The 24,111-nt window shown below is 48.3% G+C and overlaps 1 protein-coding gene across 3 annotated transcripts in view; it reads right to left on the bottom strand.

Annotated features, from left to right (window-relative positions):
* The window catches only part of TBXAS1 (thromboxane A synthase 1), a 197,746-nt gene that overhangs the window by 17,715 nt on the left and 155,920 nt on the right, over positions 1-24,111 (bottom strand). The window lies entirely within an intron of this gene.

The raw sequence follows: 24,111 nt of genomic DNA, 5'->3' as shown, positions 1-24,111 counted from the left end.
TGGTCTCACTTTCTTCACCTACATAATGCTAATCCAGGAGGAGTCCCTGAGGTGAGGGATTGCTTTCTTCTGTTCCCTCTTTTTCCCAGAGCAGCAGGAGGCCGGCCTCCAGGGCAAGTCCATTCTGAAGCCGCCAACGTTCCAGGGACAGGTGCTGGGAGGCCTAGTTCCTCCATCTGCAGGGGGAGCCCTTCACAGCCCTGGAGCAGCCACTGGCTGCCCTGCCTGGGATCTCAGCCAGCTCTCAAAGTGAGTTCCAGGATGGGCAAAGGTCAGCAGCAGCAGCATCACCAGGAAACCTGTTAGAACTGTCTTGATGGGGGCAAACCTCTGCCCACCCCCAGCCCAGGTACTGAGTGTGTCATAGCACAGAGGTTTAGAGATCCTTGGAGGTTAGTCTGCTGTGGCTGGCTGGGGAAGGCTGTGGAAAGGGGAGACATCTGGACTAATTTCTCTAGACCCTGCCTCCCTGGCTGGGTCTCAGTGCATGTGACTGGTGACTGATAGGGCCCTTGGATGCCTGGAAGGGTCTGGACTCCCCCAGCTCATCTAGTATGTCCAGGCCTGAAAGAGCATCCCCCTTGGGTGAACCTGGAGGCATCCTCTCTTCCTGCTTTCAGTCTTCCTAAGTTTGGTTTGTGTTTGTCTCTTCTGGCCAACAAGTCACAAAACACCAATTGTGTAATTTCAGTGGTTCTGCATATGAGTTAAATGCTCTGAAATTTACATTTAAAACTGGCGTTGCTTGATATAAAGATGAATGGTAAAATGCTTGCTAATAATTTAAAATTTAGAGTTTTCTTAGAATGACAGTAAATAGAAAATAAAAAGCACCATGACAAGTCGAAAAAGAGACTACAGAAGAAATGAAGAAGCTCACTGACCCACGACGGACACTTCCCCCCGCTCTGGGAATAAAGGCTACCACACTTTTATTTCTCACTGGGCCTCACAGATCCTGTAGCCAGCCCTGCAGGCCAAGATTGACGGGCCCAAAGGGACCAGTCTGGAAATTTGGATCTGGGACAAAAAAAAAAAAGTTTTTCTCCAGCAGGTGGCAAATGAACACAGGGAAGTGGAGACCCATTGTTGGCCACATTTGGCCTCGTGGATTAATGAGCAGAAAACAGCAGTTGGCCTCAGGAAAGAAGAAATGAATCAGATATATACAGCAAAGCAGAAGCAAAGGACGGACAGACCATTTCTTGGTGCCCCATAGAGTTCCAGTTCCTATTTGCTATCTGCTCCTCCTGGCAGGTAGTCCTGTGGGTGGCATCTTGGTACCTTCCAACAAGTTCTCACTTGTGGCTAAAGTTAGCGACATTCTGAATTCCATTGTCTGCAACCAAATGAATCTTAACAAATGCAGGAATATACATGCATCAAACAAGAAACAGAGGTGCGGTACACAAAAATAGGGAACTATATCTCAAAAAGAAAAACTGGATCTGGGAGCAGCATCCCTAATGGGTAAATGATGTTGGTTCCTCAAAGAAAACTGTATGGCTTGTAAGCTGTCACGGTTTGTCAAAGAAAGAAAACTTTTTAAGATAGGCTAAGGGAATTTTGTATTAGAAAATCAAAGTCTTTATTTACTCTTTCCCCAGATGGGCTTTTTTTTTTTTTTTTTTTTTTTTTAACTGTGCTTCTAGGCTTTTAGATCAAGATATACATATACGCCAGGTGCGGTGGCTCACGCCTGTAATCCCAGCACTTTGGGAGGCCGGGTGGGTGGATCACCCGAGGTGAGGAGTTCAAGATCAGCCTGGCCAACATGGTGAAACCCCGTCTCTACTAAAAGTGCAAAAAATTAGCTGAGCATGGTGGTGAGTGCCTGTAATCCCAGCCACCCTGGAGACTGAGGCAGGAGAATTGCTTGAATCAGGAGGTGGAGGTTGCAGTGAGCTGAGATCACAGCCTAGGCAACAAGAGCAAAACTCCATCTCAAAACAACAAAAAAAAGATACATATGTAAAGATCGTCTTGGTTCAGCAGTTCTCCATGTGGCTGCATGTTAGAAACAGCCAGCTTTGGTTCAACATACACAAATCAATAAATGTAATCCATCATATAAACAGAACCAAAGACAAAAACCACATGATTATCTCAATAGATGCAGAAAAGGCCTTCGACAAAATTCAACAACCCTTCGTGATAAAAACTCTCAATAAATTCAGTATTGATGGAACGTATCTCAAAATAATAAGAGCTATTTATGACAAACCCACAGCCAATATCATACTGAATGAGCAAAAACTGGAAGCATTCCCTTTGAAAACTGGCACAAGACAGGGATGCCCTCTCTCACCACTCCTATTCAACATAGTGTTGGAAGTTCTGGCCAGGGCAATCAGGAGAAAGAAATAAAGGATATTCAATTAGGAAAAGAGGAAATCAAATTGTCCCTGTTTGCAGATGACATGATTGTATATTTGGAAAACCCCATCATCTCAGCCCAAATCTCCTTAAGCTGATAAGCAACTTCAGCAAAGTCTCAGGATACAAAATCAATGTGCAAAAATTACAAGCATTCCTATACACCAATAACAGACAAACAGAGAGCCAAATCATGAGTGAACTCCCATTCACAATTGCTTCAAAAAGAATAAAATACCTAGGAGCCCAACTTACAAGGGATGTGAAGGACCTCTTCAAGGAGAACTACAAACCACTGCTCAACGAAATAAAGGAGGACAGAAACAAATGGAAGAACATTCCATGCTCATGGATAGGAAGAATCAATATCGTGAAAATGGCCATACTGCCCAAGGTAATTTATAGATTCAATGCCATCCCCATCAAGCTACCAATGACTTTCTTCACAGAATTAGAAAAAACTACTTTAAAGTTCATACGGAACCGAAAAAGAGCCTGCATTGCCAAGACATTCCTAAGCCAAAAGAACAAAGCTGGAGGCATCATGCTACCTGACTTCAAACTATACTACAAGGCTACAGTAACCAAAAGAGCATGGTACTGGTACCAAAACAGAGAGGCTACAGTAACCAAAACAGCACAGTACTGGTACCAAAACAGAGATATAGACCAACAGAACAGAACAGAGCCCTCAAAAATAATACCACACATCTACAACCATCTGATCTTTGACAAACTTGACAAAAACAAGAAATGGGGAAGGGATTCCCTATTTCATAAATGGTGCTGGGAAAACTGGCTAGCCATATGTAGAAAACTGAAACTGGATCCCTTCCTTACATATACTAAAATTAATTCAAGATGGATTAAAGACTTAAATGTTAGACCTAAAACCATAAAAACCCTAGAAGAAGACCTAGGCAATACCATTCAGGACATAGGCATGGGCAAGGACTTTATGTCTAAAACACCAAAAGCAATGGCAGCAAAAGCTAAAATTGACAAATGGGATCTAATTCATCTTTTGCTTCTACACAGCAAAAGAAACTACCATCAGAGGGAACAGGCAGCCTACAGAATGGGAGAAAATTTTTGCAATCTACCCATCTGACAAAGGGCTAATATCCAGAATCTACAAAGAACTCAAACAAATTTACAAGAAAAAATCAAACAACCCCATCAAAAAGTGCACAAAGTATATGAACAGACACTTCTCAAAAGAAGACATTTATGCAGCCAACAGGCACATGAAAAAATGCTTATCATCACTGGCCATCAGAGAAATGCAAATCAAAACCACAATGAGATACCATCTCACACCAGTTAGAATGGCAATCATTAAAAAGTCAGGAAACAACAGGTGCTGGAGAGGATGTGGAGAAATAGGAACGCTTTTACACTGTTGGTGGAACTGCAAACTAGTTCAACCATTGTGGAAGACAGTGTGGCGATTCCTCAAGGATCTAGAACTAGAAATATCATTTGACCCAGCCATCCCATTACCGTGTATATACCTAAAGGATTATAAATCATGCTGCTATAAAGACACATGCACACATATGTTTATTGTGGCACTATTCACAATAGCAAAGACTTGGAACCAACCCAAATGTCCATCAATGATAAACTGGATTAAGGAAATGTGGCACATATACACCATGGAATACTATGCAGCCATAAAAAAGGATGTGTTCATGTCCTTTGTAGGGACGTGGATGCAGCTGGAAACCATCATTCTCAGCAAACTATCGCAAGAACAGAAAACCAAATGCCACATGTTCTCACTCATAGGTGGGAATTGAACAATGAGATCACTTGGACACAGGATGGGGAACATCAGACACCGGGGCCTGTCATGGGGTGGGGAAGGGGAAAGGGATAGTATTAGGAGATAAGCAATGTAAATGACGGGTTAATGGGTGCAGCACACCAACATGGAACATGTGTTCATATGTAACAAACCTGCACATTGTGCACATGTACCCTAGAACTTAAAGTGTAATACTAATAATAATAAAGAAACAGCCAGATTTTTTTTGTTTTTGAGATGGAGTTTTGCTCGTGTTGCTCAGGCTGGAGTGCAATGGCCAGGTCTCGGCTCACCGCAACCTCCACTTCCCGGGTTCAAGCAATTCTCCTGCCTCAGCCTCCCGAGTAGCTGGGATTACAGGTGCCCACAACCATGCCTGGCTAATTTTTGTAGTTTTAGTAGAGATGAGGTTTCACCATGTTGGTCAGGCTGGTCTCGAACTCCTGACCTCAGGCAATCTGCCTGCCTCAGCCTCCCGAAGTGCTGGGATTACAGGCGTGAGCCACAGTGCCTGGCCAGAAACAGCCAGATTTTTATATATTTTTAATATAGATGGATGCTTGGGCCCTACTCCCCAGTGTTGGTCTGAGGTGGGGCCTGGGCACCAGCTCTCCTTTTATAGCCCCTGGCTGTCCTGATGTGCACGCAGGGGCATAGGTCTTTCTGTCTGTCTGAGACCTGCCCTAGCGCTTCTCCACACCTGAGGAGCGAACGGATGAGGCGGAGGGACACACACACCTCCATGTCTTAGTCGAACCAGCGAGACAACAAAACTCAAGTCCCTATCCCTCTCACTGGCTGGTCCACCCACAGTTGCTGGCTTTGCCTGGAGCTTTCAGGAATAGCAGGGACAGAGCGAGCCTGAGCAAATTCTGCCAGCAGAGGGCAGCAAGCGCACGCTAAATGAGGACTCCCCGTCCCAGGAAAGGATCTTGGAAATCCTCACAGCCATCCGTCGTGACAGAGACTAGAAAAATGAGGCCCAGAGAGGAAGGCCTGTGAACCCAACGTCTCAACATAGAACTTACTCTAAGTGTCCTCGTTCATTCCGCAGTCCCTCAATGGGCACCTTGGATGGGTCAGGTGTGGGACCAGGTGCTGGGGTTCCAAGAAGGCTCTGCCCATTGAGGAAACAGATTCCTAAACAAATCATTACATGGATGTGTACAGTGTTATCGAATGGGCTTATGAGGAGTGGAAAACCAGTTCTTTTTATGAGATCCTTCATTTACATACTCAGGGAATACATATGGAATTGGCGAGCATGAGTCACCAGGCACTGTGCTAGGCCCAGGAGACATAACTTTAAAATGCATGGACATGTCCCAGCTTCTTGGAGCTTCCAGTCTATCAGGATGCAAACAAGTGGATAAGGGTGAGATGGGAGAACAGACGAAGGACACACATCGCCGACATTTGGGATCAGGGACTCTGCCAGGGGGAAGTGACAACGTCCAGGCTGAGATTTTTAGGATGAGTGAGAATAAACCAGTGAAAAATGGATGGGCTTGTTCAGAGGCTGCTGCAACCAACCTGAAACAAATATGAATCAATCAGGGAATTGTGAATCCAGCAGGATATTTGATCCTCTGAAGGAATGAACGTTCATTTTGGTCTTAGTTGATAATGGTATTGTGGTCATGTTTAGAAAAGAGTTCTTATCGGCCAGGCACAGTGACTCAACGCCTGTCATCTCAGCACTTTGGGAGGCCAAGGTAGGTATGTCACTTGAGGCCTGGAGTTCAAGACCAGCCTGGGCAACATGGTGAAATCCCATCTCTACTCAAAATAGAAAAATAGCCAGGTGTGGTGGCAGGTGCCTGTAATCCCAGCTACTTGGGAGGCTGAGGCAGGAGAATTGCTTGAACCTGGGAGGTGGAGATTGCGGTGAGTTGAGATAGCGCCACTGCACTCCAGCCTGGAGGACAGGTGCCTGGCATACCCGGTCCTGTGTCAGCACCTCCAGGCACCAGCATTACCGACAGCTGGTGAGGGCGCGGTGGGCCTGCTGGGCCTGGAGTGTCACAAAAATGTGGGGGACTGAGCAGAATATTCTCTTATTTCAAGCTAGGACGCACCTGAAGCTTCTGTGTTTCCAAAAGATAACACCAAAAGCCGTCCCCCAGGGTTCTCTCTGCTTCCTGTTTCAAAGGCCAAATTACTGAGAATAAGTTGAGGGGAAATCTCAAAATCAACCTGTGCTGTCCACACCCAACGAGGAAGTCTCCCGCCCCGCAGCCGCTCCCCCTGACCTTGGCCTGGCCTTGGGTCCCACAAGGGAGGCAAAGGGCAGGGTTCTGTTCCAGGTCTGTAACCCTTAGCCATAGCCTTGGGCCAGTCATCAGGGCAGTGTCAACAGGCCCCCTCGTCTGTAATGCTGTCCCAGCCATCTTGCAGAGTAGGGTGAACAAGAAGATGAAGGTCTTTGGCAACTGGAAGGTACCTCATAAGCAGGTGATATTTCTGTTTGAAGACATTCAGTGGTGGAAAAGCTTGTTCCAACATGAGGCGCTCTGCTGTCTGTACTGAACTACGCTGATAGGATGTGTTAAGGCAGAAAGAAATTCTAAAATCCTATCACATTCATTTCAGCTGGGACTTATTTTATAAAATTACCGCTCTTAGAAGATTGAAAACTAAATATTGGGAAACATGGAAATAAAGCAAATAAATAGAATATTTACCTAGTGGTTTACATTCTTCAACCAGAGTTTCTTCATTTTGGGGGAGACTTTTTCATATCTGTTTGATTTTCAATGGGCAGTAACTTGTAATTTTATTTCTAAGATTCTTGGTCTCTTAGTCTTTCCATCATATAGTTTAGGATCTGGAAACCAATATGTGTTTATTTATTTTCTTGCTCTGTGGCCCAGGCTACAGTGCAGTGGTGCCGTCATAGCTCACTGCACCCTTGAACTCCTGGGCTCAAGCGATCCTTCTGCCTCAGCCTCCAGAGTAGCTGGGACTACAGGTGCAAGCCACCATGCCTGTCTAATTGTTGTTTGTTTGTAGAGATGCGGGGATGTCTCACTATGTTACCCAGGCTGGTCTTGAGTTCCAGGACTCCAGTGATCCTCCAGTCTCAGCCTCCTAAAGTACTGGGATCACAGGCATGAGCCACTGTGCCTGGCGCAACATTTAAATACATTGAAATACAGTAGATTAACCTGATGGTTTAGGAAACTAACTCTATGGGAAATCTATTGATAAATCCTTTTATGTAGGAAATAACATTTAGTATTGCCCTCTCCTATTAATCTCTTTTCTATATTTATCATTTTGTGTATCATTTTCTCTGAAAGCTAGACACACACACAGTCACACACCTACACATACTCCACACACTGGGTGTGTGTGCAGATGTCATCTGCAGTATAAATGAGAAAAAGAAAATAAAAATGTCATTGCTTCACAAAGATCTTTCCTGGAGATTCACGGACCTAATAGAAAAATTACCATTTTTCTATTTTGTTAAAGGAAACAGGAGCGAAGGTGGCTTCAGTTTTGTTCTTCAGAGCGATAGGAACAGCAGCATCTGTAGTAGTTATACCTATCCAGCCGTCACTAGACTTGGTCTTATGCTAAGAAGTGGGCCAAGTGATGCTGGCCCTTGCCCTCTAGAAGTGGGAGGTGGAAATCCCTTAAGCACAGGGACAGCTTGGGGCAATACAGCCATATGAAGAATAAAAATTTCCATTCGTTCTGATTCTCCAGGCACTGTGGGATTATAATATGAAACCAAGCCGTGGAAAATGGGGTGATCTTCACTTTGCCCTTCTGACCATAAACCAGAGGCAAAGCCCCTCACCCTTGCAACTGGTTTCCAAGAGAAGCCCTGAGTTTTTTTTTTTTTTTTGGAGGCAGAGTCTTGCTCTATCCCCTAGGCTGGAGTGCAGTGGCACGATCTTGGCTCATTGCAACCTCCACCTCCCGAGTTCAAGCGAGTCTCATGCCTCAGCCTCCCAAGTAGTTGGGATTACAGGCGCCCACCACCATGCCCAGCTAATTTTTGTATTTTTAGTAGAGACGGGGTTTTACCATGTTGGCCAGGCTGGTCTTGAACTCCTGACCTCAAGTGATTCACCCACCTAGGCCTCCCAAAGTGCTGGGATTATAGGCATGAGCCATGGCACCCAGCCAGCCCTGAGTTCTTATGGCAAGGCTGGGAGGGTGCTAAGATTCTCTGAGCTCTGACATTTCACCTTCTAGATCCCATAGCTCTGTTGTCTGAGTTCAGTGGGTCCAGTGAGCAGTTTCAAGGCTTGCAGGGAGATACGATGGAGGTTTGGTTACGAGAGGGGCTGATAAATCTTTCCATCCACATTGCTGGCTTCTCTGGTCATGCCCAGAAAGTCCTCCGTGCTAGCTTCAATAATTTGGCAGATTTAGATGTTGAAATTCATCCATACTTGAGAAAAAGTAATTAGGAGAGTGTACATGGCATCTCTTTATACCTGCTTTAGAAGGAGACAGAACCCGTCCCATAAAAACACAGGGATGATTCCAGGTGTTTCTGTACTCTGAGGCCCAGGCCAGTAAGGGATTAGGTGCAGAGATGTAATGAAAAACATAAACCAGGCTGCGTGCACACAAAAACACACACCCACGGGGCGTCGGTCCTCTCCACGATGGCTCTGGGCCTAGCTTCACTGACAGTGCTGACCCGTTGCAGAAATTGCTGTCTGCAGAGATCTAGAATCATAATAGTGTTTTGCCTTGTGAAGCACTTTATTGCTCAGCAATGGATTTTTACATCCATTATACCATTTGGTCCTCACAACCACACTGTGAGGTAGGTAGGGCAGCTTTTATTGTCTATTTTATAGATGAAAAAAACCCAGAGATTTGGAGAGGTGAGGTGACTTGTCCCAGATCGCGCGGCCAGTTAATGGTAGAGTTGGAACTGAATCCAGGTCTTCGAATTCCAAGCCTTTTCCATTAGCTGGGCCTACCTGGGCTTACCTTCCCTCCCTCCAGCCTTCCCTCCCTGGCTTTCCTCTTGTACATTTTATGGAAGAATAACATGCATATGGAAAAATATGACACAAACACAAACGTAGAGCTCAGTGAATTTTCACACCATAAGCATCCCTGTGTGACCAGCACTTGGAAGCATGCCCGTGGCCCCTCCCAGTCACATGCCCCTCAAGAATAACCACTGTCTTGACTTCCAACACGGGAGATTACCTTTGCCTCTTGAACTTCCTATAAATGAAATCTTTCCAGGCAGGCTCTTTGGTCTGCCTTCTTTTGCTCAGTTGCGTGTCTGTGACAGTCACCTGTGTTGTGTGGTTGTGGTATGTTCATCCTCATGATTTAGTGCTCCACTGGGTGAGTTGCCCGGGTTTATCCATCCTTTTCCTTGTCAATGGACATTTGCGTTGTTCCCAGGTTGGGGGCCATTAGGAATAAAGCCTTACGAACATTCTTGTTTATGGCTTTTGGTGAACAGAGTACCGGTTTCTGGTGGGTGTACGTCTGCGAGTGGGACTGCCGGGTCCTGAGGGAGGTGTATGTTCAGCTTTAGTAGAGATTGCAAACAGTTTGACAGATAGGTTGTTCACACTGCCTAAAATTTTAACAGCGAATCAGTTGAAAAGCAGCCTGTTGACATCCTAGTTTCTTCTATTGACTCTAACTGCAGGCTTCTCCCCAATTTCTTCTCCCTCCCTTGCTAATATTCTGAAATCTAACCACTATCTCTATTTCAGGAAAGGACTGAGAGAAAGAAATAGGGCATTGTTTTGGGAGCTGAGTTATTTATTCATATAATGTGTGTGTGTGTGTGTGTGTGTGTAATGGGGGGAGGGGAAAATAGGAACAAATAAAACACATCTAATTACCTAATTTTTAAAAATTGCCCCAATTATCAGACACAAGCACTCAGCACTCGTAAGCAAAAATGCATTCCAACATCAACTAGATTCGAGTCTTTGAATTATCTCCTGTTTGGTAACATTTAGGATTCTGTTTTTTCCATTAGTTTGGAACATTCACAGCTGACTGTATATGATGTTGAAAGAAAGAAGCCCCTAAGTAAGTGATAGTTAAATCACCTAGCCCACTTTCTCTGCGCTGGGAAGTGAGTGGACCGCATTTAATTTGCAGAGAAAATGCTTTTGTTCGCTCACCCCACAGATCCTGGCTCCCTCTATTTACTCTGCTTAGCAGAGTGTGTGGGGTGAGGGCAGGGAAAGATAGGGGATAAGATACGGTTCCACGCCATAGAGAACTTACTCTGTATTTGGGAAACCATTTATTTGTTCATTCCCAGATTTATTTTTATGGTAATAGGGAGCCACTGAAGGTTTTTGATGAGTCAAGGTAACATCCTGAAAATGGCTTTGTGTGATCTGACAATGACATGTAGGTTGGTTGGGGTAGAAAGAGGTGGGAAATAGGTCAATAAGACAGGAGGTTCTTGCAACTGTCCAGGCAAAAGTGAGGCGCTCCAATCACAAGGCCAATAGTCAGAACGGGAAAAGGGGCTGAAAGAGAGAAGCCGTATCAGCAGTGACTCTCTATCTTGGCTGTTCCCTATTGGTGCTGGGGCCCATCCCAAAACATGTCCACTTAATTGGTCTGGATTGGGGTGCAGGAATTGGTATTGCTTTAAAAGTCCCCCAAGGGATTGTCACATGCAGCCTGGATTTCAGAATCACTGTCATAAGGAAGCTCTACCGGGGGAGGTGAGGGTCTTGGGATTTTATGGGTCAGGGATTGAAGAGAGATGAAAGGGATGCCCTGGTTTCAGTCCTGGGGGGCTGAGAGAAAGAAAGAGGACCACATAGGTGAGGCAGCATATCCCAGGGGAAGATCAGCTTTTGCAGGATTTTGTTGGAGGCCCCTCCACCACCCCACCCGGGTGAGACCGTCAGCAGCTTGGCCTAGAGGTGGGGAGATGGTGTCGGCACAGAGGGGAATGAGTCCTCTGGGATGGGGGTAAGAAAAACAAGCACAGAGCCAAGCATTAAACCTTAACTACTGCCAAGGGGAAGGTGGCAGGACACCTGGAAAGTCAGGGACCCTGGACAACATCTCAGATGTCCTGGACAGTGCCTGGGAGATTCAAGACTAAGAGAGACCACTGATGGCTGGCACGGTGGCTCATGCCTGTAATCCCAGCACTTTGGGAGGCTGAGATGGCAGGATTGCTTGAGGTCAGGCGATCAAGACCGGCCTGGACAACATAGTGAAACCCCATCTTTTAAAAAAAAAATTGCCAGACATGGTGGTATGCACCTGTAATCCCAGCTACTCGGGAGGCCGAGGTGGAAGGATCACTTGAGCCAGGAGTTTGAGGCAGCATGAACTATGATTGCCAATAATCATAATGATAATAATAGAGAAGAAGAAGACACGCCACTCTATTTGTCAACTGGGGCAGGGACGAGGCCAAAACCAAGCCAGTGGGATCGCAGGATGAGCAGTTAGAGAGGGGATGAGTGAGAGGGAGCGAGGGGAGACTGGCAGACTGCTTCTACCAAGCACACTGAAAGAATCTGGGAGAACGGAGCAAACTGAAGGGAGGCAGGAGAGCATCGTCAGCCGTCTGCAGGGCGAGCCCATGGCCAAGGAGAAGGCAGTGCTGTGCCATGCAGTTGTGGGGGTGGAGCCAGGCCCCATGGCATCAGTCCCAGAAAGAAAGATTCTGACTCCATGTGGGGCAGGATTTTCAAATGACTACAACTTCACAACGCAATAAGTAAGCCCAGGTTCACCGGAGCTTTTCACACGAGGTTATGGAGCATCTGAAAAGGTCGCTGTAGGATATCCATAGGTCCCTCATCAACAGGAGAGTGACACGAGGGACCCCGAGGTGCCCTCCACCTCTGGGCTGGTCTGATGCAGCATGACCATACCCCCACCACCCAGGGACAGCCTCATGACCTTAGCAGATCCTGGTCACTCTGCCAGGCCAAATAAACATCACGGGAAGGTGGAGAGCCATGAACTTGCCCTCCCCACGCCCCCTCCTGCATTTCCCATCCCTCGTCTTCGTGTGCATCTCGTTGATTCGCTGGAAGAGTCAGAGTGCAGGTCACTAGCTGTTTGGGGAAATGATAAACAAAGATAAGAGCTTTAAGCACTGGAATTTATTTTTTATCCACTGGCCTAAAAGCAACTGCATGTTAAATTTAGAAAGCTGGTGCCAGACCCCTCCCCGCCCCTCCTGCTTCCTGCTCCTCTTACCGCCCATGCTCAGAGCGTGGTCTCAGCTGACTGTGGAATACGAGATGTGTTTGTAAAGCCCAGGAGTCTTCAGAGGCTGCCTGCCTGGATGTTTATAAAAATGTATCATCTGAGGGCCTGGGAGAAAGGGGCCGCTTCCTCTGCTCCCTGGCTTGCTTACCATTCTAGCAGCAGCCATCTCTGCCGGAATATTTACTCAAACGTCCTCCCTGGTCAGGGCCCTGGGTGCATCAGTCCCCCACTGTCATTAGGTGGGATACTCCCAACGGAGGGAGCAGCATTTTCAGCAGACACCTTATTAATAAGGCCTCCCTCACGCCTGGGAATCTATAATTGAACAGCTCTCTTTTCTCTGTGGGTTAAATCCTTTTGCTACCAACTCTAAGAACCTGCCGAAATCCTTCTATTGACCTGGAATTCTGTTGTATTGAATATTGTCTGAAACAAATGAGCCATTGTCTGGGCTCAGAATTTTCTGGGTAGAAAGAGATCTCCACTGTGATGCAATTTATTGCAGCAGGATTTTTTTTTTTTTTTTCCTAGCTCATCCTGAATTCCCTAACGCCCGCTCAGTCCATTTTCACAGTCCAGGATATAAGTGGGGAGGGCTAGGCCCAAGCTAACAGAAAAAACCTCCTTTGCCCAAGGATGATGTCCAGAGGCCTAAATGGTGGCTGGTACCAGATTTTAATGGCTGCTGAGTAACTGAGGTCCATTTGTGTGGCCAGCTTAGAAGAAAAGAGATCGGACCAACACTCTCAGCTGGCACTGGGAGACCAGTGATAGGACAGTAAAAAGGGAAGAGCAGCTGGGAACGATGGCTCACTCCTGTAATCCCAGCACTTTGGGAGGCCAAGGCAGGCAGATCACTTGAGGTCAGGAGTTTGAGGCCAGCCTGGCCAACATGGTGAAAACCTGTCTCTACTAAAAATACAAAAAATTAGCCAAGTGTGGTGGTGGGTGCCTCTAATCCCAGCTACTCGGGAGGCCAAGACAGGATAATCACCTGAACCTGGGAGGCAGAGGTTGTAGTGAGCTGAGATCACGCCATTGCACTCCAGCCTGGGCAACAAGAGCAAAACTTCATCTCAGGAAAAAAAAAAAAAATTAGCTGGGTGTGGTTGTGCACACCTGTAATCCCAGCTACTTGGGAGGCTGAGGCAGGAGAATGACTTGAACCTGGGAGGCGAAGGCTGCAGTGAGCCACTGCACTCCAGCCTGGGGGGCAGAGTGAGACTGTGTCTCAAAAAGAAAAGAAAAGAGCAGTTCAACCCTCCCATTGGATGGATGAGGTGAGCCCAGCCCAGAGAGGTAAAGTGACTTGCCTAAGCTGCACAGCAAATGAGGGGGCAGAGGCAGCGTTAGACCTCAGGCTTGGGACACGCGTCCAGAGCTGTGCTCACTGCTACATTGCATTGGAGACAGAAAGGTTTAACCACAAAATCCAGGAGGAGAAACTAGGAATCCCGTAGCCAGATGGGGGTTTTAGTGTTCAATTGATAAGAAATTGTGGAGCATGCTTCTCGGATCACACTGTGAGAATCTCAAGGAAGACAAGGCCTTGCGGAGAAGTGGGTTCGTTCTAGGCCCAGGCAGCAGGGCCACAGGGCCAGCAGGAGATGAACTTGAGCACTGAGCTTTGGCATTTCTTAATACCCTGTATTCACTGATGGGTACCTTGATTTCTCCAGCCTCAGAGACTTTGCTTACAATCGGGCAGTATAGGCTTGCCCAATATGATTTGAATTTTTGATACATTGTGCAATGGACTGAATGCGTGAGTCCGGCCTCCCCCAGGTTTATGTGTTGAAACCCTGTTCCCCAACATGATCATACTTGGAGATGGGGCCTCTGGAAGGTTATTAGGGTTAGATGAGGTCACGAGGGTAAGTGGGGACCTCGTGATGATATGACTTCCCATTGATTTATTCATCGAGACCGAGTCTCACTCTCTCCCAGGCTGGATCAGCTCACTGCCACCGCCTCCCGGGTTCAAGCAATTCTCTTGCCTCAGCCTCCCAAGTAGCTGGGACTACAGGTGTGCACTACCATGTCCAGCTAATGTGTGTGTGTGTGTGTGTGTTTTGGTGTCGTTTGTTTGTTTTTAATTTTTTTATTTTTAGTAGAGATGGGGTTTCTCCATGTTGCTCAGGCTGGTCTCAAACTCCTGATCTCAGGTGATCCACCCACCTCAGCCTCCCAAAGTGCTGGGATTATAGGCGTGAGCCACCACACCCGGCCTAATTTCCTTTTTAAAAAGAGGAAGAGACATAAGATCCTGTCTTTCTGTTTCCTTTTGACTCTGAGAGGGAGATGCCTTCAGCGACTTCTCTACCTTACATGGCTTCTCGTGAAACTACCAGGTTTGTGCAGAGCTAATCCCTCCCCATGCCAAGAACCAAGCTGAGTGCTTCTGAGGGCAGCTCCCTTTGCAGGGAGGAAATGGAGGCCCCAGGGCTTGGGTAGCTTGCAGAGGCCACAGGCAGATGGTGGGAGAACTGGGATGGAAACCAGGCCTCTCTCCAGGGCCGCCTCCTCCACCTGATGCTATTTCAGCCCTTTGCCTTCTTCCGCAGCTGATGGCTTTTACTGAAAAGGGCTCCTTGCCAAGAGTGGCCTCTACAGTGGCAAAACAAAGTAAAAACGGCCCCCAGAGGCATGCCTTCTCGAGCTTCCCCGCTAGGGTGGGCCTTTGTACACAAGAGAGCGGCCCTCCCCTCTGCTGGGAGCTGGCGAGTGGATTCGGATACATGAGAATGGAGTTCCTGAGGAGGGAGGTTTTTAAAAAAATTAAATTTGGGGGTGGGAAGAGATTTACTAAATCGCAGATAGCACGTGCCTCAGAGCCTTGATAGCCAATTTCTTACCTTACGTGGACCTGGAGTCCGCATGATCGCTCAAAGCAGCGGAGATGCTGCTCCATGCCTCACCCCTGCCCTGCTGGCTGTGAGAGGGTGAAGGGGGGCTGCCAGCTGGCCTGCAGGTGCTCCCCACCAAGCCTCTCAAGAGAGAACTGGCAGATCATCCCCCCTTGTGCCATATTGCCAGAGCGGAAAAGGAGGGCTCGCCTCCCTTGGCTGGTCGCTGGGGGAGAGAAAGGCCTCCCTTCTCTCCATCCTTCTTCCCATGTGAGGGGTTCCCAGGAGGCTCCCCTGCAAGTGAGACCCACACTCCATCTCTCAGGGAATGGGAAGGGTCTCCCCTCGACCTCTGGTGCCTAGGCTGGGGGCCAAGTGCTCCCGGCTAAAGTCCCTCCTGCCCCACCTGCTACAGAGTTGCCTGCGCTGTCCAGGGCTTCAGTCCAGTCCTGACTCTGTGCCCAACTTCTGTTACCCTTTTATGGTTTTCGTATCTCTGCTATGGGGCTGCTTTTCTAATGTGGGACAAAACCCCAAAAGGGTGATTATGGCCCTATGAGGCCAAGTCACCACTCCCCATCTCCCATGTAAAACGATTCTCTGTTTATGTGTTTCTATGTCTTTATGCTTTTGTTTTATTGATTGATAGATTTTTTGAGAAATCAACACTGACTGTTTCTAATAAGAATTTCATCTGTTCGGCAAGGGTCCCCTTAGCAGCCTGCATGCCTCCCTTGATGTTCATACGTGGCCTCTCCCTTAACCTTGACAGTCATTCCATTGGGCCCATGTCATCTGCTGCGTGCTGTGTACAGAGCATTGTTCTGGGGTGGGGTGGAGACAGGCGATGCACAGTCCCTGGGGGTGAAGAAGCCGTGTGGGCACTGGTGGTGACAGGGATGTGTGGGCACCATGGCAACGTGGGGGGCAACATAAGGGGGCATCGTGGGGGTCACAGACCTGCATGGAGTAGGGATGGGAGGGATCAGAAAGACTTTCTGGAGAAGGTGAGGCTTATGCTGAAGTAATTTTCAAAAAGCATTTGTGTTCTTTCGCACAGAAACAATAAAAGCACTTAAACAAGGTTTTGGAACAAAATCGAAACGAGTTCCATCACAGCCGTGCCATTTATTGCCGTTTTATTGGAGCACACGCTCTCTGTGGTTTCTGCTTCTGCGTCGTTCCAGCCACGTTTCAGCCCATAGATCGTGGCAGTGGCACGTGTTAATTGCGGCAATTTGTTTTGGCCGTGGCTCTTAAGGAATCATTTGTTTCTTTCGTCTTTGTGTCTCTGCTCCCTGCAATGTGCTGCTGCCTCTGTGTCCCTCTGCCTGCACCACAGGGAGGCTTCTCCAAGGGGGTTAGCTGAAGGTGGGGACACACTGGACTGGAGTCCCTCCAGGTGTCACAGGTGACTCTGCCACACCAGGGAAGTCCTGAGGGGTGGGGCCGGCTGGCTGGAGGGGTTTTTGCAGGATTGTAGGCCCAGGCAGCCAGGGGTAGAGGTCAAGTTCACAGTCATGGACTAGGCAACCAGATGGGGGTGGTAGTGGGGGCAGGGAGAGCACAGTGCTGGGGGTGGGGAGGGTGGCAGCAAAGAAGCCACCAGAGCGGCCCTGAGAGGGGGCATAGCTGAACTGGACCCTGCAGGCTCCAGGACAAGAGGTCTCAGGACCAGTGGTAGTAGATGACTGCCCAGCAGAGATGAGGAGGCCGGGGTCCCTGGAGGACAGGAGGGTTCCCGTGCCCCCAGACAGGAAACAGGTGCTCGAGGCTGGCTGGCTCTGGGCATGGCCAAGCCAAAGCTGGATCCCCGAACTCCACACTCCTGAGGCTGCCCCTTCCACCGAGAGACACAGGTGGCTGCAGCAGTCATGCTGGAGTGAATCTGCTGCCCTTCAGTACCAGGCCCTGTGCAAGCTTAGGAAGGAGGAATGCTGTGCTGGGGTGAATGCACCCTCATGCCCCCTGGATGCCAGCCGCCACCGCCAGCTGTGCTCCCCCTTACAGATGGCCTCGGGATCTCCCTTCAGAGCCAAGGCCCTGAGTGAGGAGCAGGGAGGTGTGGGTATAAGATGGGGACTAGGGAGGGGAGGCCTGGCCTGGGGAGGAGCGGAGAACAGAAGCAATGGGTCATTTATGAGAAGAGGGCAGGCACCTGGTGGGTTTCACTTGTGTCATTTCATTGAGTTTTATTTTACAGACAGGAAAACTGAGGCTCAGAAGGGTGTGTGGGAGCTCTGCAGTCATGCTCATGATGTCATTAGACATGGGGAGTTTCAGCCTTGTTATTTTCCTTAGCCTTGGTCCTTCAGCCCTCTCTGAGCCTCTGTGGAGCTATCTGGCACTGGGCCCACAGAGGTGGCCATGACCTCTGCCTGTCTTTGCAGTCTGATTTGGGGGTAGCAGCTCCCCAATCTAGTTTGCTTACCCCTCTTCTCTGACTCCCACTGATGCTGACTTCTTCTCAAAGAGCAATCGCTCAAAGACTGTCCCCAGGCCAATGGGGGCAACGCCTGAGGGTCTTGGGCAGGCCCATAGGTCTCTTTGGAAAGTTTCTAGAAAATAGCACAGTGCCCTGCTGTTGTTGATTTCTGCTAAGGGTAGGGCAGGAGGAAATGGGCCTAAATTAGGACAGGAGGAAGAACCCCAGGAGGATCTTCTAAAGGTTTGCTAACCCTGCAAGGCGCCGCCTCCTTCCTTAGAGATCACTGAGAGCTCTCCCTCAGCCCACTTCGGGAGTTGCCCTGCCCAGGCACAGACCGCTGGGGGAACCTGCCTCTCCCCTCATGCACCAGACCAGCAGGGACCACCTACCAACGGCCCACCGCACAGCACCTGAGCGAGAGCATTCCTGCTCCCCTGCTCCCGCCACATAGAATGCCTGCTCGGCCCTCGACTGTGCCTTTTGCCCTCTGGCCTGGACTACAGATTTTTAAGTGGTGGGCTGGGGTCTGGAGTTGATTGGAGGTGTGATGGGACTACTGGGGCAGACTGCTTTATAAACCAGGACCAAGAAAGTGCTGTATGTGTCCCGGGCATCCATGCAAGCTGGGCTGAGGGTCAAAGGAAGCTTTGGAGGGGCCAGGCAGCTGAGGCAAGCGGAGGTACCCCATCTTGCAGCGTGGAAACGTAGGAAGGAGAAGCGGGCGGGGAGTAGCGAAGAGAGACAACCCTTGGGGGTCTGGGCAGGACCATGGCAGAAGTCAAGATGCAGAAGCAAGGAGCTGGCGGCTGGTCAAGGTAAACACGAAGGGAACTGGTAGGCCAAGGAGCTTCACTGTGGTGTTAGATGACGAACGAACCCAAATGCCCGTGAGGCCAGGAGTGCAAGTGTGATGGGTAAGGGCCACTGCATCTGGGCCTTGACAGGGTGGGTGGAGGCGCTTGGGCTAAGCTGGAGCCACGTGCTTGGCAGGTGACTGCCAGAGGGGATGGCCTCAGGGTGGCCTGAGCTTCTGTTGTCTTCAAGAAAAGCTGGTACCTAGATTTTTGTAGAATTCCCCTGAGTTTAAAATTTTGGCAATTAATTCAAATGTAGCGAGCAAGCTAAAACCTGTGCAACCGTGCTCAGCTTGTGGGCTGCGTCTTTCTGACCCTGTGCCCTGGAGTCCTGCTGGGACGGGCCTCTTTGGGCTGGACAGCCCCCTGCAGTATTATTCTGATGTCTGCCCACTTTGGCCCAGTCCACAGGACGCTGTGATTGTTTTTCTAACGAGCTAAGAAAAGAAGGACCTTTCCCAAAACCTACACTAATAACACTAGGTAGTGGTGGAGTTCCGTCATTTTGTGGCACTGGTGATCTGCACGGTGGTGTCACTGCCCCCCAGGGCCTGGGAGGTTCCCATGGCCTCCAAAGTCTTTTGGGCCCCCAGATTACTTAGTGTCCCAATGTAGTTTTTAAAAAAGTAAATTAAAAATAGGGCAGCCATCATACAGATTGAAGACAAAAAAACGTCTGGAACTAATTTCAGAAAGCTCTTCATATCCCTGCGAATTAGCTTCCTCTCTGATGAGTAGTCTTGGCGGGAGGGTTCCATTAGAATCAAACATGATTTATCATTAGGTGACTGTTTTAGGGTCAGGGGTCCTGACAACTGATTTATGGCAAGCAAAGCTGGAAGACACGGGGTGAGATGGGACATGTGTGGTGCTAAGGAGGGGGCCTTCGGTCCTGAGCGCTCCTGCAAGAATAATGGCCAGACAGGCTGGAAAGAGTAAAATGCAGTCAAACCAAAGGGCCAAGTCCAGTCCCCGCCCCGGGGGAACAGAGCTGTTGGCCGGGCTTAGCCAGAGCACACTCACTCTCGTCTGACCCATTCTGGCCTCTCAGTGTGTGGGGATGTAAAGCTCCTGTCTTGGTTGGGGGACTAGAAATAGACCCCAGCTTTAGTCTCCCCGGGGACCCCAGGGCTCTGGTGTGGAAAGGGCAGTTGAGAACAGCTTCCTCTTGCTTTTCTATTCCCAATGGTTCTCAACCTCGGCTGCACCCTGGAGTTATCGAGGAGCTTGTGAATATCCAAAATGCCCAGGCTGATGACACTGGAATCCGTGGGGAGCCCCAGGCATCAAGCACCCCAAGGTGGCTCTAGGCAGCAGCCTCGCACGAGAAACCCTGTGAGAGACGCAGGCAGAGTGCTGGCTCATGACTGCACCGCTAAGCTCTCAGGGCACTGCCCAGGCCGATTGCTTCTAGAACATCATACTGATTCTAGCTCTTACAGACAACCTGGGGGATTCTTCCAGGGCCTGACTCCACTTTCCACACCAAACTTCCACCTTGAGAGCCAAGATCGCACAGTGGTTAGAAGCACACTTGCACACAAATTCGCAATTGCAAAAATGTGGAACCAGCCCAAATGCCCATCAACTAGTGGATAAAGAAACTATGGTGTTTATATATATATGATGGAATACTACTCAGCCATAAAAAGGAATGAGTTAATGGCATTTGCAGCAACCTGGATGGAACTGGAGACAATTATACTAAGTGAAGTCACTCAGGAATGGAAAATCAAACATGGTATGTTCTCACTCATAAGTGGGAGCTAAGCTATGAGGATGCAAAGGCATAAGAATGACACAATGGACTTTGGGGACTTGGGGTGGGGGAAGGTGGGAATGGGGTAAGGGATAAAATACTACAAATTGGGTTCATTGTATACTGCTCGGGTGATGGGTGCACCAAAATCTCACAAATCACCCCTAAAGAACATACTCATGTAACCAAACACCACCTGTTCCCCAATCATCTATGGAAATACAATTTTTTTTTAAAGCATATGGAAATCAGACTGCCCAAGTTTGAATTTGTGTTTCACCACTTCTCAGCTGTGTGGCCCTAGTCAACTTAACTCTGGCAGCCTCAGCTTCTCCCCCAGGAAAATGGGGATAATCCTAGTCCTACTCCACAGAGCTGTAGTCAGCAAAAAGCATGGTCCGTGGACCGCACTTAGAATAACAGTGGCGCATAGAGGGAACTCAACGAACGTTCACTACCTCTGCTATTACAGACTTTGTAAGGCCTCCCCATGTCCATTCTGTGGCACTCCTCCGCCCGCCAGCCTGTTTAGGTGGGCTGCTGCTCCGGTGGGCCTGGCCAGCACTTGGATTTGGTTTCTCCCTGAAGATGCTCACAGAAGGCTCATGTAGCACCTCATGCCACACCTGGAGACCAGGCCCTGCCATGGAGCCATGTTGGGAACAGGCTCCTGGGTGCTACCAACCAGGACCTCAGTTCTAGGACCCCTGATGATCCACACACTATGGGGGAGGGCATGGAGCTGGACAAGAGGAAGTGGCACCTGAGTCTGTAAGAGCAGTCCAGCCATTCATTCCTCAGGGCACCTGTGATGCGCTGGTTCCGTGCTGGACATTGGGGGATGCTATAGTGAGCCCCACCCTACAGGGAGCTTCCAGTCTAGTGGAGGGGGACAGATGAATCCCATCAACAGACGTGAAATTACCAGTGCTGAGTTTTGAAGATGTGAGGAGGGTAAAATAGGAAATTGGTCACCAAACTCTAGATTACTTGAAGGAGTTAATTTTTTAGAACAAATAATAGGAAGTAGCTTTTTCATCCAGTGTATTTTATACTTATAGGGCTTATCAGTGTACAGGGTTACAATAATTGAGATAAATTTAGATAAACTCAGAGATGACAACCTGATAATGGGTTATTAATGATGCACTAATGACCACCCTGGCCTTTGGAAGCAGCTGATAACAGGGCAGCAGCTACTGCTCTGTACTCCACACCATCAGCCCACACTGGGTTTGCTGCCATTCGGGGCATGTCACCCTCTAGAGGGACACAGTCAGATTAGAGGGGTCGGGGGTGGATGGGCAGGGGACCTGAAACCCTGCCACACCAGGAAAAGCTGCAGAGGCCAGAGGGACACACCCTTCAACTTTGTAAAGGGCTGCTGTGCTTTGGGGTCCCAGAGTTTGAAACCATGGATGGAAGCCATAAGGATGGTCTGGTCTAGCCTCGTGGAAAGTCCTGCCTTAGGAAGAGGTGAGCCCCTCGCTCCTGGAGTGACTGGCAGGATGATCTCCAGCGGAACCCTGGGGAGGGCATTTGAGCCTTAGTTGCTGGGACTGACTAGCAATTTCTGAAATCCTCCCAGGTCCTCAGATCCTGGTAATTTGCTCGCTCCTTCCTTCCTTCCTTCCTTCCTTCCTTCCTTCCTTCCTTCCTTCCTTCCTTCCTTCCTTCCTTCCTTCCTTCCTTCCTTCCATCCTTCTTTCCTTCCTTCTTTCTTTCTCTTTCTTTCTTCTTCTTTCTTTTCTTTTCTCTTTTCTTTTCTTTCTTTTTTGATTTTTGATCCTTAGGAGAAAATAGTGTCCTGGGGAAATGGGATGTCAAAAAGGTAACTTTGGCTGGAGGGGCAGGAGGGTAGAAAAACTGCTCAGTTCAAAAGGAGAGAGCAACCCAGGAGTGGCAGGTGAGGGACCCTGGTTACTGAGGGGGCAGAAGGCAGGGGCTGCGGCTCCTGCATGGTGGAGGAGAGGCACTGTGGCAGGGCATGGAGGGATATATGGAAGGGACACATGGAAGGGACATGAACCTAACGTTTCTGAGATGGCTCTGTAAAAAAGGAATAATAGGAAGATTTGAAGATTTGAAACAAAGTAACAAAATAAAAAAATAAGTGGGTACCAGGCTATGTGCTAAGTATGTTATTCCATTTAACCAGCCCTCAATCCAACAGAGCAGAAGCTATTATTATCCCCGTTAAACAGTGAAGAAGCGAGGCTTGGGGGAACTGTGTCACATCCCAGGGCCCCATGGCTGGGTAAGGGGTCCAGCGGCTTTAAGCCAGGCAGGTGGGCCCCAAAGTCCATACCCTCAGCCATCTTCATCCTACTTCATCACAGGGTGGGGGAAGATACAAGTGATGAAGGCGCTGTGGGACCTGCAAGATGCTGTTTGTGCATCTCACTGGCCCTGAGGGCTGCTGAACCTAAGGGTTGGAGAAGACTTTCTCCACTGGCAGCTCAGGCTGCAGCTGAAGGACCAGGATAGACAAAAGGAATGTGGTTCCCCAGGAGGAAAGGGGAGCTCCAATCCACTTCTCTGTGTAAACTGATCAACTGCTAAACTAATAAAAATATTGGAAGGAAGCCCTGAGTTTGGATTCTGCAAACTAGGATGAACTGTGGTAGAGTCAAAAGAAAGGGCTCTGGAGAAAATGGCTTTCTTTGAAATTTGTTTATAACAACTAGAAAAAAAAATGTGTGTGGAGTGGGTGGCTCCTGGGGAGGATCCAGAGGATCCTGAATGATGACACACTGAATAATGACAAGATCCCAGAAAGTTCTGTACGTTGTTTGAAAATCGAGACTGAGCAAGTGAGAAAAATGTACAAAATACATGGAGATCTCTTGGGTTGATGTCTTTCTGCCCACCAGTTTATTCATCTGCAGGCATCTCAGCTTAGCAGCCCCTGCATCCTGATGACAGAGGGTCAGAGACACAGCAAGAAGACTGGAGTTCTGTGTTTGCTGTGTGACCCTGAGAAAAACACTTAACCTCTCTGAGCCTCTGTTTTCTCGACTCTAGAAGGGAATCTTTATAACAGATACCCTACCTACTTCCTAGATTAGGGAGAACAAATGACAACAAATAATAGTTTTTTGTGTGCTTTTATGTTTCTACGTTTTCCTTATGTCACGGATGGCATCAATCCCAGAGAGAGCACATGGAAGGTTCACGGCTGAGATTTCCTGAGGCACCAAAATAGGGAGCTGAGGTTGGGGGGTGGGGCAGGGCAGTAAGATGCCAAAGATCGGAGGGTGCGTACCAAGATGATTTAGTTTAAATGTTGATATTGGTCAAGTACATGCCATAAGCAATGATGTAATCAGTTTGGATCAGAAATGATATAAAACGTGGAAATTTGAGAAGACTATGAAGTGATAAGGAAATAGTATACAAGTAATATAATTATGTAAAATAATACAAGTAGATGTGGATCCCAGAATGTGTATTACAACGTGGAGACCAGGAAAATGGATGCTAGAAAGAGTGGTGGAAGGAAACCAGAAAACACAGGCTTGGGAGTTGTGGGACCTAAGTTTTATTTCGAGTTTGGCCACAAATGAGCAAAAATTGACCTGGAAAAGCTCTTAAGGGATCTGATACATTTCCTTATTTGTAAAGTAGATTTTGAAAAACCTCCTCATTCATTTTCCTGAACTGTGACCCTCTAACCCAGTGTTTTTCAACATGTGGGTTGTGATCCTTTAGGAGACCATGAATTCAATCCATGAATTCAATTTCGGGGATTAAGAGTGGCATTTAAAGAAATGAAATTGACTAGAACAGGATGTTGAGCAGATTGTACATAGAAGGGGACATGTTTCATAAAA

The sequence above is a fragment of the Macaca fascicularis genome, chromosome 3, assembly GCF_037993035.2.
Source record: "Macaca fascicularis isolate 582-1 chromosome 3, T2T-MFA8v1.1".
NCBI lineage: Eukaryota > Metazoa > Chordata > Mammalia > Primates > Cercopithecidae > Macaca > Macaca fascicularis.
Note: the sequence above shows the minus strand (reverse complement) of the source record. Positions and strands in the feature narration are given on the sequence as shown.